The 19,711-nt window shown below is 37.0% G+C and overlaps 1 protein-coding gene across 1 annotated transcript in view; it reads right to left on the bottom strand.

Moving 5' to 3' along the window:
- The window catches only part of LOC145539113 (uncharacterized), a 748,246-nt gene that overhangs the window by 688,951 nt on the left and 39,584 nt on the right, over positions 1-19,711 (bottom strand). Inside the window, exon 2 of the mRNA XM_081572604.1 lies at positions 4,596-4,650. The gene's annotated coding sequence lies outside the window, so the exon portion shown is untranslated. The remainder of the gene's footprint in view (positions 1-4,595; positions 4,651-19,711) is intronic.

Here is a 19,711-nt window from a genome sequence, read left to right as displayed (position 1 = left end):
TTACTTCTAACTAGGTGTGGACATGTATAAGCATGCTAAAAACTTTAAAAGTTTATGAAATAAGACAATTCATCTCTACAACCATTAGGATATTTATATAAAATGTTGCATTTCAGCTTTCACTTAATCTAACAACAACTTTCAGTAAATCAAATATTTATAAAGAAATGGAGCTTTTCATCCCTTTCAACCAAAAGAATTTTCTGGCCTACATTTAACTTGAACTCATAAAGAAATGAGATAAAGATTGAAGAATTTTCCACAAACTAGAACAATGGAATAGACCACATGGAGACAGAGTTCTTTGTTACTGAATCTTTTTCAAACAGCAGCTGAATGTTTCCCTCTAATATATATATATACATATAAAGAGTATTTTTGCATTGAAAGCATGTTAGCCACTAAGTCGTGTCCAACTCTTTGTGACCCCATGGACTGTAGCCTGCCAGGCTCCTCTGTACATGGAATTCTCCAGGCAAGAATACTGGAGTGGATAGCCATTCTCCAGAGCATCTTCCTGACCCAAGGATTAAACCTGGGTCTCCTGCATTGCAGCCAGCTTCTTTACTGTCTGAGCCATCAGGTAAGACCATTAGGTGACCTCTAAGGTACATTCAATGTCTTGGTGTCCATACGCGATAAAATGTCATAAAGAAATTGAATATCCACTTCAACTTAGGAAATGATTGAAAGTCATTCAACCACATGATTATTAAGTCTTTCTCAGCTTAAACCTTTCTGCAAAATTTACTTCAGCATTTGTACTATGTAGTAATGGCATAAAACTTACAGAGCCTTAGGCTTTAGGTTGCTTTAAATGTATTCAAATTTTAGACATAGCTGTTTTACTGTCACATAGATGAATATCAAACATGACTAAATCATTCATTCTGAAGTTGCTCAAGTATAAGAAATGCTTAGGTCTTCATAATGGATTCAGGAGGCTTTTTATATAATCTTTGAGAAATGTGATTAAATTTCTGAAAAGCTAATTGACTACCTCCATCATAGCAGCATATCTTGTTTAGATGAATCAAGCTGTAGAGAGTAGTATTGTTTAAAATTAACTTGGAGTGAAAAAGCTCTTGCAATGAAACAGAATGTTAGTTTTGAAAGCTAACCTTGAATATTGGTATAGTCTTACAGATAAATGAGGAAAAAACTAAAAAGCACAGTTAAAGAAAAAGTCAGAAAGGGAATACCTTTCTAACGATTTATGGTGATTAGTATACTTTAAATACTAACGATACTAACGATACTAAATACTAACTAAATACTAAATACTAACGATACTTTAAATACTAACGATTAATGGTGATTAGTATAATTTAATGAATTTTAGCATTATATATAAATGAATGAAGTTAGAATAACAACAGAATGTTTGGGTATTCTTCCATTTATAAAACCAATTTATTTTATAAATAAGGTTAATTAATTACCTGGCGCTAGCTCTTACATTAATATCCTTACATATCTTTGCCTGGAAGAGGAAGTTTTACTAACAGCCCTACCCAGGTTTATAGCAGCAGCAAAGAATAGAAAAGATGAAGTGAAATTGTAGCTGTTGATCATACAGATGTAAACATCATCATCTCTACTCTCTGGAGATGATTACAGAAATGATTTTCTTTTTCCTTAACATCTATTTAGTTCTTAGTGGTCCAAGAACTGCTAGAATATCCCAGCTTTTCTCTCTGAAGAATGAGGCATAATGGATAAAAGAAAACGAAATCATATGTATAAAGGAGAAGCGGTGACAGCAACATAAAAGCAGCACATGTCGCTCACATAGAGATTGAGAGGAAAAATACCACATGCAATAAGAACCTGTTGTGGAGAAAAAAGCAACAGACTAGGATCAGGAAAACAGCCCTGAAAAATCCCTATCTATCAATCTCTTAAAGACTAATTTTTCACAATTTTAAAATCAGTGTGAAAGGTATTACATAAATAATACTCAAAATAATTTACTTTTTTTTTCAAATCCTTCACTCTGGGTTCTCATTATAGTGGCCTTTGTGTGTGTGTTTTCCTTCTTGGTGAAATATTCCAGGAACTAAATATAATTAGGGTACTAAGTAGTCTGCACCCAATTCTAATGTGTGGAAGGAGTTTCCCCATGCACCAAGAAGTTCTATGACACCAACAAGCTGGATGTCCTACAAATCAACACAATTGTGACACTATCTACCTGGAGATAGTGTCAGATCTCCCAGGTTAAGGGCTTGGTCTTGCAAGGCTGCTCACTCACAAACGCAATTCAGATGCCAATCCCTAAACTGAGTTGTCACCTGTGCTTCTGACCCACTGGCTATAGATTGGAAGTCCTAAGAATTAACTCCAAAAGATTAACTCAATTAACTTGTTAAAGTGTCTCCCAGAACTCAGAGAAACTTTTTACTTACTAGATAGCTAGTTTATTATAAAAGGTTATAACTTACAAAGAAGAAAGTACCCCAAAACTGTTGCAATCTAAAAAGAGAGAAACATTATGGCACTGATGCAAAAATATCCTGCCTTTAACCCATGTATATCACATTTTCCTTTTCTGTAAGAGGGACTGAATAGGAAATTAGAAGAAACCCAAATCTTCAGTTTATCATCTTTTATATTTCTCTTAAAACATGGAAATAAATTTGTGCATTTTTATGTTTACCAACTGAAAATGAATTTGTGTATTTTTGTGTTTACTTAACTCTCTCCCACTAAAATATAAGCATCGTGAGTGCAGAATACAATCCAGAATATAGATGACACTTAGTAAATATTTCTTGAATTCATTTAATTCAATTGACAAAAAGAACATTAATTTAATAGTAAATTTATCATGTGCTCCTGCTTGGTCATTAAGTTGTGTCTGATTCTTTGCGACTCCATGGACTATAGCCCACCAGGCTCCTCTGTCCATGGGATTTCCCAGACAAGAATATTGGAGTGAGTTGTGATTCCCTTCCCAGGGAATCATTTCGACCGAGGGATACAGCCCGTGTCTCCAGCATTGGCAGGTAGGTTCTTTACTACTGAGCCACACTGTTTATAAAAAATGACACTTACTCAGTTTCTCATGTAGTCTATGATGACGGACTACATGAGCATTCTTTCATTTACTCTCTTGCACTGATACTGAAACTATAATCCTACTAGAATTCTGTAATTCATAGACCATAGTGCTAAGCTTATGATATCATAGCCATTTGCCAGCTTACTTATTTCACATGATATTCATGGTCATTTTACTGTAAGAGGAAGGTAAATATATGTATATCTCACATAAATTTTATGTGTGTTGGATACAAATCTCTCTTGTTCTTTCTCTCCATTTTCCCCTGATTTCAACTTAATCAAAACACAGAGGTACTATAAATCTCCTGTGTAGGCTTCTTCTTTTCAATCAATCTGGAATTATTTGGTACAGTGCCTTTCATATTATAATAAAGCAGATTTTTATGTCTTATTTTTAAAAAATTTTGTTACACTAGTCATTTTATTATTTTGAATTTCATTCAAATGGATATCACAAGCAAAATATTTCCTTTCTTATGCTCACTGTTATGATCTATCTTAACTTTGAAATGAAATTTTCAAGCCTTTATTAACGACAATACTGAAATGAATATTATTGTTTGTATTTGTGTGAAAAGAGTAAAAGAAATTCTATTTTAAGACAGCTTACATAAAAGCAGCAGGAGAATTTCAATGTATTATAAATCAGAAGCTTATAGTGTACTATACCCAGTCTGCTCCATGAGGCAAGTGAGGCCAGAAAAACACTTTATAGACACATCTACCTTATACCAGTAATTAACTTTAGGCAGCCAAGTAAATTGTGTATATCAATTATATAATGAAAATGCGTCAAGCTGAATTCTTTCTCTGATAAAACAATGGTATAAGTTTATAAAATGTCCTATTATGCTAGAATATTTATAGGCATAGTGATTTTAGAGATAAACTTATAAAAACCAATAAATATAAATTAATAATTTCATAATAAAAATTTAAGAAAAAATTAAGAAAAAAATAAGAAAAAAATGGACATCTGAAGTGATGCTTGCTTAAGGTTGCCAACTAACTGGATTAATAAACATAATGATAAGATTACACACAGGCATTTGTATAATATTAATAACAAAATTATTTTATGCTATTAACAAATAATTCTATGTGTTGTCTTCAAAACTCAATTTAGTTACTTATTTTCATTTAAAATAGAAAATATGAATGTGTTTGACATTTTGATATGTTTATTAACAAAAAACAATCATGTAACATAATTAACGAATGATCTAGTTAAGTGTAAGCACTGTTACCAATTTTTCAATGATATTAGACATTAAATTTGATCTAAAAATATATGTAAACTTTGTATAACTTATTACATAGGCATTCTGTCATAACTGCTTTTGAGCAATTGTTGACCAAAGGTTTTTGCAGACTAGGAATTAGATTTACACAGACCCAGCTGCACTTTTGTTCTCTTTGAAGGGAGAATTCTATTTTAGAGTAATATTAAATCATAATATCATACTACATGCTTCAGCAGAATATAGATTTTTTTTTCAAAAACAAGTAGTATTGACTTTTGGTCTTACCTCTAACATGCAAAGTCTTTGGAAGTCATCACTCCCCTCTTAGAGCAGGCAAGAGCTGAACAAATTGAAAATCAATGACATTAATTAGGCTTGTCTGAGAACTGAGGTCAGAGAATAGAGCCCAATCCAAAATCTGCAGTGACAAGTACATAGAAGCACAGCCTATATCAATTTACCAGGATTAGAAGTCACTCAAGCCATATACTGGTAGAAATGCTTAAATAATAAGTTTGGAAAATTGCGGGATGCAGAGCATAGACTCTTATGAGAATAAGAAACTTCTAATTTTCTTTGTTGTTAGAGATCCCTCACATTTTTATGTTATCATATCCAGGAACCCAGCCTAGTTCACATGATGCAGAAGCAAGAAATTTCTTTTGTTTATGGCAAAGATGAAGAAAGAAAACTATTCTGATATATGCCCAGAGTGTTCTTCATAAGAAAGGATGATGCAATAAGAGAAAAACTTTACCAGAGACTGACATGACATGAAGAAAGGGAACCTAACTACAGCCTTTCTCTAGCCTTCTACCTCACCTAAGGGAAACAAAATAAAAGTTGATAAATACTTGTGAGATAACAGGCCAGACAGAATCAGTAAAAGAATGAGACAATCAGAAGACTATAGACTGTATCTCCTTCTTCCACATCTTACCACCATAGCAATAAGGATTCCATATAATAACTCTGGATTATAGTTCAGTTCAGTTCAGGTCAGTCGCTCAGTCGTGTCCGACTCTTTCTGACCCCATGAACTGCAGCACGCCAGGCCTCTCTGTCCATCACCAATTCCCGGAGTCTACCCAAACCCATGTCCATCGAGTCGGTGATGCCATCCAACCATCTCATCCTCTGTCGTCCCCTTCTCCTCCTGCCCCCAATCCTACCCAGCATTAGGGTCTTTTCCAATGAGTCAACCCTTCACATGAGGTGGCCAAAGTATTGAAGTTTCAGCTTCAACATCAGACCTTCCAATGAACACCCAGGATTGATCTCTTTTAGGATGGATTGATTGGATCTCCTTGCAGTCCAAGGGACTCTCAAGAGTCTTCTCCAACACCACAGTTCAAAAGCATCAATTCTGCGGTGCTCAGCTTTCTTCACCGTCCAACTCTCACATCCATACATGACCACTGGAAAAACCATAGCCTTGACTATACGGACTTTTGTTGGCAAAGTAATGTCTCTGCTTTTAAATATGCTATCTAGGTTGGCCATAACCTTCCTTCCAAGGAGTAAGCGTCTTTTAATTTCATGGCTGCAGTCACCATCAGCACTGATTCTGGAGCCAAAAAAAATAAAGTCTGATACTGTTTCCACTGTTTCTCCATCTATTTCTCATGAAGTGATGGGACCAGATGCCATGATCTTAGTTTTCTGAACATTGAGCTTTAAGCCAACTCTTTCACTCTCCTCCTTCACCTTCATCAAGAGGCTCTTTAGTTCTTCTTCACTTTCTGCCATAAGGGTGGTGTCATCTGCATATCTGAGGTTATTGATATTTCTCCCGGCAATCTTGATTCCAGCTTGTGTTTCTTCCAGCCCAGCGTTTCTCATGATGTACTCTGCATATAAGTTAAATAAGCAGGGTGACAATATACAGCCTTGACGTACTCCTTTTCCTATTTGGAACCAGTCTGTTGTTCCATGTCCAGTTCTAACTGTTGCTTCCTGACCTGCATACAGGTTTCTCAAGAGACAGGTAGGTAATATTTTTCTCAAGAGACAGGTCAGATGGTCTGGTATTCCCATCTCTTTCAGAATCCTCCACAGTTTATTGTGATCCAGTCAAAGGCTTTGGCATAGTCAATAAAGCAGAAATAGATGTTTTTCTGGAACTCTCTTGCTTTTTTGATTATAGTTAAGAGTCGACAAAGTTCAGACTCTATTAGGAAAGGACTGTTTAGGGGAACTCAAAAATACAGGGGAATTTAAAAATGAACAAACAGACAACAACAAAGACAACAGATGAAACTGAAGGTTCTGACACATAAAGCTACAGAAAACATTAAACACAGTCCAACTTCTAGCAAAATTAACATAGAACCTCACATAAAACCTATCTATGTCAGTTCCTATTACCTGATAAATCATGCTTGGCTTTCAAAAAAAAAAAAAATAACAAAACTCCTAAGGCAAGAAAAAACAATAAAGTCTAAAGAAATAAAACAAGAATTAAAACTAGATTCAGACATAACAGATTTTTGATCTATGAAATTTGGAATTTAAGTAACTATAATTAACAAGCTAAGGGCTCTAGTGAAAAAAAAAGTAGACAATATGAAAGAAGAGATGGGTAATATAAGCTGAGAAATGGAAACTCAAAGAATGAATCAAAAGAAAATACTAGAAATCAAAAACAGTTTGACAGAAATGGAAGGAGATTTCTGATGAGCTAACAAAGGAAATATCAGTGAACTTGAAGATAGGTGAATAGAAACCTCCTAGGAAAGTTCTGAAAGAGATGGGAATACCAGATCACCTGACCTGCCTCTTGAGAAACCTGTATGCAGGTTAGGAAGCAACAGTTAGAATTGGACATGGAAAAACAGACTGGTTCCAAATAGAAAAAGGAGTACGTCAAGGCTGTATATTGTAACCCTGCTTATTTAACTTATATGCAGAGTACATCATGAGAAATGCTGGGCTGGAGGAAGTACAAGCTGGAATCAAGATTGCCAGGATATCAATAACCTCAGATATGCAGATGGCACCACCCTTATGGCAGAAAGTGAAGAGGAACTAAAGAGCCTCTTGATGAAAGTGAAAGTGGAGAGTGAAAATGTTGGCCTAAAGCTCAACATTCAGAAAACTAAGATCATGGCATCTGGTCCCATCACTTCATGGGAAATAGATGGGGAAACTGTGGAAACATTGGCTGACTTTATTTTTCTGGACTCCAAAATCACTGCAGATGGTGATTGCAGCCATGAAATTAAAAGACACTTACTCCTTGGACGGAAAGTTATGACCAACCTAGACAGCACATAAAAAAGCAGAGACATTACTTTGCCAGCAAAGCTCCATCTAGTCAAGGCTATGATTTTTCCAGTGGTCATGTATGGATGTGAGAGTTGGATTATAAAGAAAACTGAGCACATAAGAATTGATGCTTTTCAACTGTGGTGTTGGAGAAGACTCTTGAGAGTCCCTTGGACTGCAAGGAGGTCCAAGCAGTCCATCCTAAAGGAGATCAGTCCTGCGTGTTCATTGGAAGGACTGATGTTGAAGCTAAAATTCCAACACTTTGGCCACCTGATGCGAAGAGTTGACTCACTGGAAAAGACCCTGATGCTGGGAAAGATTGAGGGCAGGAGGAGAAGGGAACGACAGAGGATGAGATGGTTGGATGGCATCGCCAACTCGATGTACATGGGTTTGGGTTTGGGTGGACTCTGGGAGTTTGTGATGGACAGGGAGGCCTGGCATGCACTGCAGTTCATGGGGTCTCAAAGAGTTGGACATGACTGAGCGACTGAACTGAACTGAACTGAACTGAAACTGAAACTGGAATACAAAGAGAAAAAATAATGAAAAATAATCCATGTACTGTGGAACAATTTCAAAATGTGCAATTACATGTATCAAGAATACCACAAGGAAAAGAAAGTGATATTAGTGCTGAAAAAATATTTGAAGAAATTTTTTCAATATTAATTGCAAACCACAAACCAGAAAGCTAGCTCAGAGAACACCAAACATGATGAATAAATAAAACCAGGTGTTTCGTATGGAAATTTTAGAAAATCAAAGATAAAGAAAAAATCTTGTAAGCAATCAGAGAAATAAAACATCGTACCTACAGATGAATTTGAATTCCATCAATTTCTTGTTAGAAACCATATAAGCAAGAAGATACTGGAGTGAAAAATTCAAAATATTCAACAAAATATCAAAACATCAATCTGAAAGGAATTCTATATGCAGTGATATTACCTTTTAAAAGAGGAAAAAATGTTTTCTTAGATAAATAAAAACAGAGAATTCATCAGCAGTAGACTTGCCCTGCAAGAAATGCTAAAAATGATTTTCATGGTTGATGGAAAGTGATATAGCTCAGAAACTCAGATTGACATAAAGAGAAGAGCATCAGAAAAGGATTGAAAAAAGAGAAACATTTTATTCTATTTATTCTTAGTTAATCTAACAGATTAACCACAGCCTTGTCTATCTCAATGAAACTAAGCCATGCCATGTGAGGCCACCCAAGATGGATGGGTCATGGTGGTGAGGTCTGACAGATTGTGGTCCACTGGAGAAGGGCATGGCAAACCACTTCAGTATTCTTGCTTTGAGAACCCCATGAACAGTATGAAAAGGCAAAAGGATAGGACCCTGAAAGATGAACTCCCCAGATCAGTAGGTGCCCAATATGCTAATGGAGATCAGTGGAGAAATAACTCCAGAAAGAATGATGAGATGGAGCCAAAGCAAAAACGATACCCAACTGTGGATGTGACTGGTGATAGATGCAAAGTCCGATGCTGTAAAGAGCAATATTGCATAGGAACCTGGAATGTTTTTCCAGTGGTCATGTATGGATGTGAGAGTTGGACGGTGAAGAAAGCTGAGCACTGCAGAATTGATGCTTTTGAACTGTGGTGTTGGAGAAGACTCTTGAGAGTCCCTTGGACTCCAAGGAGATCCAATCAATCCATCCTAAAAGAGATCAATCCTGGGTGTTCATTGGAAGGTTTGATGTTGAAGCTGAAGCTCCAATACTTTGGCCACCTCATGCGAAGGGTTGACTCATTGGAAAAGACCCTAATGCTGTGTAGGATTGGGGGCGGGAGGAGAAGGGGACGACAGAGGATGAGATGGTTGGATGGCATCACTGACTCGATGAACATGGGTTTGGGTAGACTCCGGGAGTTGGTGATGGACAGAGAGGCCTGGCGTGCTGCAATTCATGGGGTCGCAGAGAGTCGGACACGACTGAGTGACTGAACTGAACTGAACTGAATATAACAGATACATATTTGTTCAATATAATAATAACAACAAATATATAAAGTGATTGTAGCATACCTATAGGTAAAATAGATGAAATCACTGCTGTAAGGGACAGAAAGGAAAAATTAGTAATATTATGTTAAACGTACCTGCACTATCCATAAAGCACTAAGGCATTATTCGAAAAAAGACTTAAATTACCTATAAACTTATATTGCAAGTTCTATGGAGCCCACCAAAAAACAATTTGAAAATAAGTGTAACTTATACTCAGAGTAGAAAAAATGGAAATGTATAAAATGCTTCATTAAAAGCAAATTGGATAAAAGCAAGATAAAAGTTGAGAACAAATACAACAAATAGAAAGCAGTGTCATGGGAAAATAAATCAACTTCCTCAATAACCACTTTAATTGTGAATAGCCTAAAAATATCAATTAAAAAAGAGAAATTGACAAAACTGACTTAAAAGAAAAAAAAAACAAATAAAATTTGTCTAGAAGAAACTCATTTTAAAGCTAAAGACTAAGATAAAAGTAATGGGACAGAGAGCAATATAATTTACTAACACTAATCAAAAAGATACTGGAGTAGCTATATTAATTTCTTAAAAAGCAAACTTCTTTGCTTCTATTTCTCAAAAGCTAGATAGGGGAAAATTATTAAGGATAAAGAGAGCAATTATGTAATGATAAGAAGGTCAATTCTCCAAGAAAATATAAAACTATTAATGTGTATGCACCTAACAATAGTTTCAAAATATGTAAGGCTAAATCTGCAAGGAAAAATAAATCCATGCTTATAGTTGAAGACTTCAATATCCCTCTTTTAGTAAAGATAGCTCTATTAGGCAGTAAATCACTAAGGGTATGGTTGATAGAAGAGTACCATCTAAACCTTCTTAACTAAAGAGCAGATTATACATTATTCTTAAATGCCATAGAACATTCTCAACTATAGGCTTTGGGGCCATAAAACTCATCTCACAAATTTAAAAAAATAGAAATCACAGAAAGATAGCCAACATTTACCTGAGTATTTAGAGAGTAAACAAAATATGACTAAATAACATATCAATCAAAGAAGGCTCATGAGAAGTTTTTAAAATATTTTCAGTTAATTGAAAATTAAAAATTATAATAATTTGTAGGATGTATACAAGTAACAGATAAATATTTATATATTAGAAATGAAGAAAGATATAAAATCAATTGTCTTAGCTTCTGCCTAAGAAGACACTAGTGAAAGAGAAGCAATTTAAGCCTAAAGAGATTACAAAAAAATAATAAAATGAAGAGGAGAAATTAATGAAATTCAAACCAAGAAAGCAATAGAGAAAAATCAACAAAACTAAAAGCTGATTCTTTGAAAATACAAATAAAATTGACAACTCCCTAGCCAGGCTAACCAAAAAAAAAAAAGAAAAAATTAGAGCAGACATAAATTATCAATATTAGAAATAAAAAATTGGTCATATCTACTGATTCATACACATCAAAATGATAATAAAAATATTATGAACTCTTTGCCCACAGAGTTGATAATTTCTGAAAAGAACAAAAACTCACACGAGGACAAATAGGTTAATTGATTAGGTCTTTATTTAAGAAATAAAATCAATAATTTATAACCTTTTAAAAAGGCCCATATGATTCACTGGTGAGTACTACCAAATATTTAAGTACAATTCTCTAAAATCTCTTCCAGCAAATAGAAGTAGGGGGGACAGTTCTTAACTCAATTTATGAGGCCACTGTTACCCAAATGCCAAAATTGGATATTACAAAACAGAAAACTACAGATCAATATCTCTCATGAAGGTAGATGCTAGAAAAAATATTAGCAATTTAAAGCTAATAGCCTATAAAATGAATTATACACCAAGGCTAAATAAGATTTAATGCAAGTATGCAGAGCTAGTGCAACACTTGAAAAATCAATTAATGTAACGCACAATACCAGCAGGCAAAAAAAAAAAAATCACATGATCATATGCAGAAAAACACTTAACAAAATCCAAAACCCATTCGTAATAAAAACTCTCAACAAACTAGGACTAGAGAACAACTTCTCTACTATATAGGACTAGAGACCAACTTCTTCAACTTGATAAAGGACAAATACAAAAATCTTCCTGCATACTTAATGATAAAAAACTGGATATTGTCCCATAAGATCAGGAAGGACAAAGAGGATAACACCTCTCACTATTACTTTTAAACATTGTACTGGAAGTTCTAATTAGTGCAATAAGACTAGAGAAATAGGACATAAAGTATATAGATTGGAAAGGAAGAAATAAAATTGACTATGTTCACAGATGATATGTTTGCCTATTTTCCAGTAGCCATGTAAACGGATGTGAGAATTGAATCATTAAAGAAGGCAGAGCACCAAAGAATTGATGCTTTCAAACTGTGGTGGTGGAGAAGACTCTTGAGTCCCTTGGGCAGCAAGATCAGTCAATCCTAAAGGAAATCAACATTGAATATTCATTGGAAGGACTGATGTTGAAGCTGAAGCTCTGATACTTTGGCCACCTGATGTGAAAAGTGGACTCACTGGAAAAGACCCTATTGCTGGGAAAAACTTAGAGCATGAGGAGAAGAAGGTGACAGAGGGTGACATGGTTGGATGGCATCACTGACTCAATGGACATGAGTTTGAGCAAACTCCAGGGGATGAGATGGTGAAGGACAGGAAAGCCTAGCCTATTGCAGTCCATGGGTCACAAAGAGTTGGACATGACTGAGAGACCAAACAACAACAAATTAATCAATAACAACCACAAAAATAAAACCTCTTGGCACTAAGAAGTGGTTATAACAATATGCCTTTTTGCATATTAGCAATGATAAATCGGAATTTCAAAGTGATGTATTTACTGGCATACACCAGCATGTCAACGTCTCTCAGGAAGTCTGCTGAGAGCTCCTGTAAACTTTATGTTGCAGAAAGCATCGGTGAGAGCTTAAAGAGCTCCCAAAGTATAACAGACATGGTACTACTATGGTCCTCTACCTCTTGAACAATGGTTCTTAATTAGGGGAGATTTTGCCTCTCTTAAAGGAGATTTTACCTCTCAGGCAACATTCGACAATGTCTGGATACATTTTGGTTATTAGAACCGGTTCAGGGCTGCTACTGATATATAGTGGTAAAAGATAGCAGTGCTGTAAACATACTACACTGCATAAGACACACCCCCAGCCCCTTAGCAAAGAATTATCTGGCCCAAAATAAAGTTGGAAAATTCTGCTCTACATAAACACAAATGCCCAACCAATACTTAAATTAGGGCTTCCTTGGTGGCTTAGATGGTAAAAAATCTGCCTGCAATGCAGACCTGGGTTCGATCCCTGGGTCAGGAAGATCCCATGGAGAAGGAAATGGCAACCCACTCCAGTATTCTTGCCTGAAGAATCCCACAGGCAGAGGAGCCTGGCAGGCTAGAGTCTATGGGGTCACAAAAGAGTGTGACACTATGGAGCAACTAACACTCAAAGTGAGAAAGGAAAAATTTAGAGTTGACTGAGATCCAATCACATTGGAATAATAAATAATACATACATATATATATATAATTTATGTAATCATGTATATATATATAATCATATATTGTAGTATTATATATAATCATATTATTATATATATACATACAAAATCGATATATTTGTGTAATATTTACCACAGAAAGAACATGGGGGTTTTGCTTATTTATCAAATAAAGATAGCTAATGAGAAAAACATAAAAGTAAACAAATAATTTTTAGAAAAATTGACCCAGCTTTGAAATCATGATGCTTACGTTTCAATTTAAATAAACATCACATTGATGTTTTCACAGAGGTCATCCCTTAGTGATAGAAACTTGAATGTATCTTTCAATTGGAAGAGAAAGTGCATTTCAGGGCTCCCTTTGTCATTTATCAAGAGAACTAGTACTGTCTTTTCTTTTCTCTGTATAGAATTTTAATAAAAAGCAGAGAAGCCAAAGACCCTGTTTTCTAAGGAAAATATACTTCCAGTTTTAAGATCTTTAATCATTGAGTAGTAGTGTTGGTTATCAACTAAAAAAAAAAAAAAAAAAGTATATTTTTGAGTATCTCATTATCTACCTTATATCTCTCTCTTAATTGTGTGTGTGTTTTTTGTGTGTGTGTGCTAATTCCCATAATTAAAGTTATGTGGCTCACTCCAAGTATAGAAAGACATTACTTTCAGGTAGGGATTAGTGATCTATAATTTGACAGATCTGTCACTAAATTTCAAAAAGCAGGAAGAGAGTCAAACTTTGATAGTGATGACTTGTCTAAAATGAAAATAGGAGAATATTGAATTGCTTTTTCAAAATTCTGAGAGGAAAAGGTCATGACACTGCTTTCAAAAGGCATAAGAAGCAGAAACTATGATAATTAAACAATTGAGATATACTACAAAAAAACTCAATTTGTTAAAATGTTCTTCAATGATGTATTTTCCTTTTGTTTTATGATTTTCTAAAAACTGTTTTGGCTGATTTTATTAAGTACTGGGATTGATTCTGTGGTAGCAAAATTTGTAATATGCATTGTATCTGGATGCCTTAAGATTCCTCTACTTTTAAGTCAATATGTAACTTAGGTGTTTTAAAATGCAACACATAATTAGCAGATTATAATTATGTTTAATACAACACACTGCTTAAATCTGATATAACAATCAATCATTTTTTAAAAATGAAATCAGAATATACATTATAAACTCTAGTATCTTAAATGAAAATAAATATTCAGGTCTGTAAGTATAAATAAAATAATGTCAATTTCCCTTTTGCTTCTCTCACACTCCCTTTTCCCCACTCCAACACACCTGTTTAGCTTAATTTAAGGAGTATTAAATTTTACTTTCATTACTCACTTGAGTTCAAAGCTTGGCCTTCTCTTACTGCTGCTGCTTTTGCTGCTAAGTCACTTCAGTCATGTCCGACTCTGTGCGACCCCATAGATAGCAGCCCACCAGGCTCTGCCATCCCTGGGATTCTCCAGGCAAGAATACTGGAGTGGGTTGCCATTTCTTTCTCCAGTGCACGAACGGGAAAAGTGAAAGTGAAGTCGCTCAGTCATGTCCAACTCTTAGCGACCCCATGGACTGTAGCCTATCAGGCTCCTCCGTCCATGGGATTTTCCAGGCAAGAGTACTGGAGTGGGGTGTCATTGCCTTCTGCCTTCTCTTACTAGACATGTGAAATCGATCAACTCAAGCAAACTCAGTTTGCTTAAATCAGATTGCCAGGAGAAATATAAAAACCTCACATATGCAGACACCATCCTTATGACAGAAAGCAAAGAAGAACTAAAGAGCCTCTTGATGAAGGTGAAAGAGGAGAGTGAAAAAGCTGGCTTAAAACTCAACATACAAAAAGCTAAGATCATGGCATCCACTCCCATCACTTCATGGCAAATAGATGGGGAAATAATGGAAACAGTGACAGACTTCATTTTCTTGGGCTCCAAAATCACTGCAGACAGTGACTGTCATCATGAAATTAAAAGACACATGCTCCTTGAAGAAAAGCTATGACCAACCTAGACAGCATATTAAAAAGCAGAGATGTTACTTTGCCAACAAAAGTCTGTATAGTTAAAGCTATGGTTTTTCCAGTAGTTGTGTATGGATGTGAGAGTTGGACTACAAAGAAGCTGAGTGCTGAAGAATGGATGCTTTTGAATTGCAGTGTTGGAGAAGACTCTTGAGGGTCTCTTGGACTGCAAGGAGATCCACCAAGTCCATCCTAAAGGATATCAGTCCAGAATATTCATTGGAAGGGCTGATGCTTAAGCTCCAATACTTTGGCCACCTGATGTTAAGAGTTAACTCATTAGAAAAGACCCTGATGCTAGAAAAGATTGAAGGCAGGAGGAGAAGAGGATGACAGAGGACGAGATGGTTGGATGGCATCACTGACTCAATGGACATGAGTTTGAGCAAGTTCCAAGAGATGGTGAAGGACAGGGAGACTTGGCATGCTGCAGTCCATGGGGTCACAAAGAGTTGGGCACAACTGAGAGACAGAGCAACAACAATTTAAATCAGCCTATGACTCATGATTGTCATCAATCAAATGGAAATAATAGTAGATGTATGTTAGTATTGTTATAAGAGTTTGAGAAAACATAGTATATAATATAAAGCTTTGTATATGTAAGCATGAATCTTGTTAACATTTTGTTAACAGCTTTTCTACTTGAACTCAGCTTGCTTTGATAATATCTTTGGCAAAAGTTGGAAGATGGTTTAGTTAAATGTGTTCTTCTGAAACTTGCCCACTGCCTGAAGTTGATCCCCACCTGACTCACGTTCAGTTCAGTTCTGGACCAATATCATTATGGACACTTTTCAAAGCCTCTGCTGCAGAGTCACCTTGCTGCTTGCCATGTTAGGCTTACAGAAAATCTTGGTGACATTTAATTTAATGTCTTCCTATGTTTGGCCATGCTCCAGAAATTTGGTAACATTAAACTCATCTTCCCCTATCTACCAATGGCTCATAGACAAAATTGTGGTGCACACACTCCTCAGGTTAAATTGGATAGGAGGTATTATTGGGGAAATTCAAAATGTCCTGTTTTCCAAGAGCCCAAAATTGAATAAGGTGAAAGGCATTTGTCATCATCCTCAGAGTACTTTAACACATGTGTCTTTTTTCTCTTCTACCACATCTTCTTCTCAATCCATTAGAACTAAAATAGGTAGCTTTCCTTGACATCATCTTTGTAGCTAAAGCTTAATGTTAGGAAAGCATGAAGGAGAAAGAGCAGGACAAGCTTGCCTACATACCGAACAACTGGATTAATTCCTTTGCTGGGCCTACAAGTGGGCACACTGTAGAAAAGTATTTCCATAAGGTGCCTATTCCACGACCAGAAATCACAGAAGCAGCAGATGTCTAAGAATGAAAAGACAGGCATTTAAAAGAAACTTGTACAGAAAGGTCTTCTTCTATAAGAATTATGCTTGTGGTCTGATCCTTAGATGTTACTGCAGCTGCAGGTTTATGAATCTGACATGCTTGTGCATACCGTACATTTTGGCCAAGAAAGGCAGCACTCTCTGGCATAGGGCCCCCACCCTGCCACCTTTCTCAGTGATTCATGTTGCATTCCAGGCAGAGTGGATTGCAACAGGTTCAACTAAGCAGCAAGACAATGGGATGCCAGTAGAGACTGAGTAGTTCCCTTTCACCTAGGGGTATCAAGTAGCTCATCTATCTTGGTGGGACATCCTACTGCAGATTCCAATAGCTGATGCCTCTCCCAGGTGTGATGGGGCTGGGTGTTCTCAGCAGCATAGCACATTGTTCCACAGTGAGAATGGGGGCAATGGCTTTCTCCCAAGGTCTCAAGACTTCCATACCTTTACAGCACGGGGTATGTCAACAGAGGTCCACAGTCTGACATATGGAATTGCAGGCTCTGCTGGTTGATAATTCAAATGTATTAAAACCTGGATAGTACTTGGTCCATAATCTTCTGCTTTAATATTCCATTCTTCCTTTCTACCATTCCCGCTGCTTGTGCATTTTAAGGGAGATGGACTATCCATTCAATGCCAGGTTATTTTGTACATACCATGATTTGCATACCATGACCTTTGAAATGTGACCCTCAATCACAGTCTTTTTGATAAAAGTGTCTTTCCCTGGTGGCTCAGTCAGTAAAGAATCCACCTGCCAATGCAGGAAACCCAGGTTCCATCCTTAGGTCAAGAAGATCCCCTGGAGAAAGGCATGGCTGCCCACTCCAGTATTCTAGCCTGGATAATCCCACGGACAGAGGAGCCTGGCAAGCTATAGTCCATGGGGTTGCAAAGAGTCAAACATGACTGAGCAACTAATTTTTTTTTCATCTTCTTTAATTGCCTGATGGTGGCATCCTGGTCTGCATGGCGACAGAGGAAAGTATGGGTTAGTCCAAACAATGTACCCACACAAATTGGACATGTTTAGCACACTCTCTTGGAGGGAGACAAACCTAGACAGCATATTAAAAAGCAGAGACACTACTTTGCCAAAATAGTACAACAGTCAAAGCTATGGTTTTCCAGTAATCATGTATGGCTGTGAGAGTTGGGCCATAAAGAATGTTGAGCACTGAAGAATTGATGCTTTTGAACTATGATATTGGAGAAGACTCTCGAAAGTCCTTTAGATAGCAAGAAGATCAAATCAGTCAATCCTAAAGGAAATAAACCCTGAATATTCATTGGAAGAACTGATGCTGAAGCTCCAATACTTTGGCTATTTGATATGAAGAGCTGATTCATTGGAAAAGATCCTGATGCTGGGAAAGATTGAAGGAAGAGAAGGGGATGACAGAGGACAAGATGGTTGGATGGCATCACCAACTCAATGGACATGAGTTTGAGCAAGCTCTAGAAGATGGTGAAGGACAGGGAGATCTGGCATGCTGCAGTCCGTGGGCTCACAAAGAACTGGACACAACTGAGCAACTAAACAGTAATAACAACTTGGAGAGAGGGATCCTATGTAATCAATTTGCCATTTCCTTTACCAGTTGGGAATCTGGTGGATTGCTCCAACACAGGACATGTTAGTTCCTGCATTAACCAAATCACTCTATTTAAGGGAAATCTAGCACTCTTGGTAATGTCTTCCCATGTGGGCACTATGGTGGTAGCTGTTTCTATGCATCCAGGCCATTATATCTATTGAAGTAACAGCTATATCAATAAGCCCAGAGGGTGTATATTCTTTCAACATAGGTGTTTCCTGAATCTGGGACTACTCCACTGGTTGGGGTGGTTGCTGTTCTTTTGCTTTTCTCTGTATTAGAGTCTAAGGACATGAGCCACTTTGTTTCACCCTCAATCACCATAACATCCCGCTCTTCACTCTCTCTACTTTCCCAGGGATTCCACCTCCTAGCATCTCAATCAGACTTTGTCATAGCATTCAGACCTAGTTCATGTCATCTCTTACCTTCCTAGCTTTGCAAAACCCACATTATGTACTCCAACGTATCATCCTGCTCCCCCAACCTTGTCTGCCAGCTCCAAATCCTGCAGATCAGTCCTTGTCTAACTTCAGCTCTTCTTCCAACTTTCTAACTGGAGCTTCAGCCTCTAGCTGGCATGCCGACAGTAAAAGGCCATTCCATGTTTCAGTCGTGCATTTCTCTTCTCTGTTGCAGTATGCTATACACAGTTCTTCATTAAATACATTAAAATAAACACATTAAACCTGAGGTGTCAGGAGCCGCGTTAGGCATTACTGACAAAATGGAGGCACAGCCCCAACCCCCTCTTTTCATCCCGCAGGCACGGTCCCGGGATGAAGGAGTTAGGTCTTCTGATTCTGACTTGTCCTTTTCTTCCTTCGGTTGAGTTGGCTGGAAAGAATGTTAAGGTGCTTATTGTTCTTGCGAGGAGCGTGAGAAAGCACAAAGCCTTCTGCAGTTATCCCCAGGAAATAATCCATAAAGTTAACTATTGACATTTGTTCAAGGATCTTTACGAAAAATATTCCAGGATGAGCACATAGGCTGAAGCTTGAGGCCATGGGAAAGATTGTTATCTGAGACCTGCTTGTGAGGGAAATGTTTATGGCAAAAGAAGTTTGCTGAGCTTACAGTTTAGGAATAATTAAGAATCAGTTCAGTTCAGTTCACTCACTCAGTAGTGTCCGACTCTTTGCGACCCCATGAATTGCAGCACGCCAGGCCTCTCTGTCCATCACCAACTCCCGGAGTCTACCCAAACCCATGTCCATCGAGTCAGTGATGCCATCCAACCATCTCATCCTCTGTCATCCCCTTCTCCTCCTTCCCCCAATCCTACCCAGCATTAGGGTCTTTTCCAGTGAGTCAACTCTTCGCATGAGGTGGCCAAAGTATTGGAGTTTCAGGTTCAACATCAGTCCTTCCAATGAACACCCAGGATTGATCTCCTTTAGGATGGACTGGTTGGATCTCCTTGCAGTCCAAGGGACTCATAAGAGTCTTCTCCAACACCACAGTTCAAAAGCATCAATTCTTCGGCGCTCAGCTTTCTTCACTGTCCAACTCTCAACCATACATGATCACTGGAAAAACCATAGCCTTGACTAGATGGACTTTTGTTGGCAAAGTAATGTCTCCGCTTTTAAACATGCTATCCAGGTTGGCC

This window comes from Giraffa tippelskirchi, chromosome 2 (assembly GCF_054371585.1).
Source record: "Giraffa tippelskirchi isolate mGirTip1 chromosome 2, T2T-mGirTip1v1.2.pri, whole genome shotgun sequence".
Classification (NCBI taxonomy): Eukaryota; Metazoa; Chordata; class Mammalia; order Artiodactyla; family Giraffidae; genus Giraffa; species Giraffa tippelskirchi.
The sequence above is the reverse complement of the archived record's forward strand: the minus strand, read 5'-3'. Positions and strand labels throughout refer to the sequence as shown.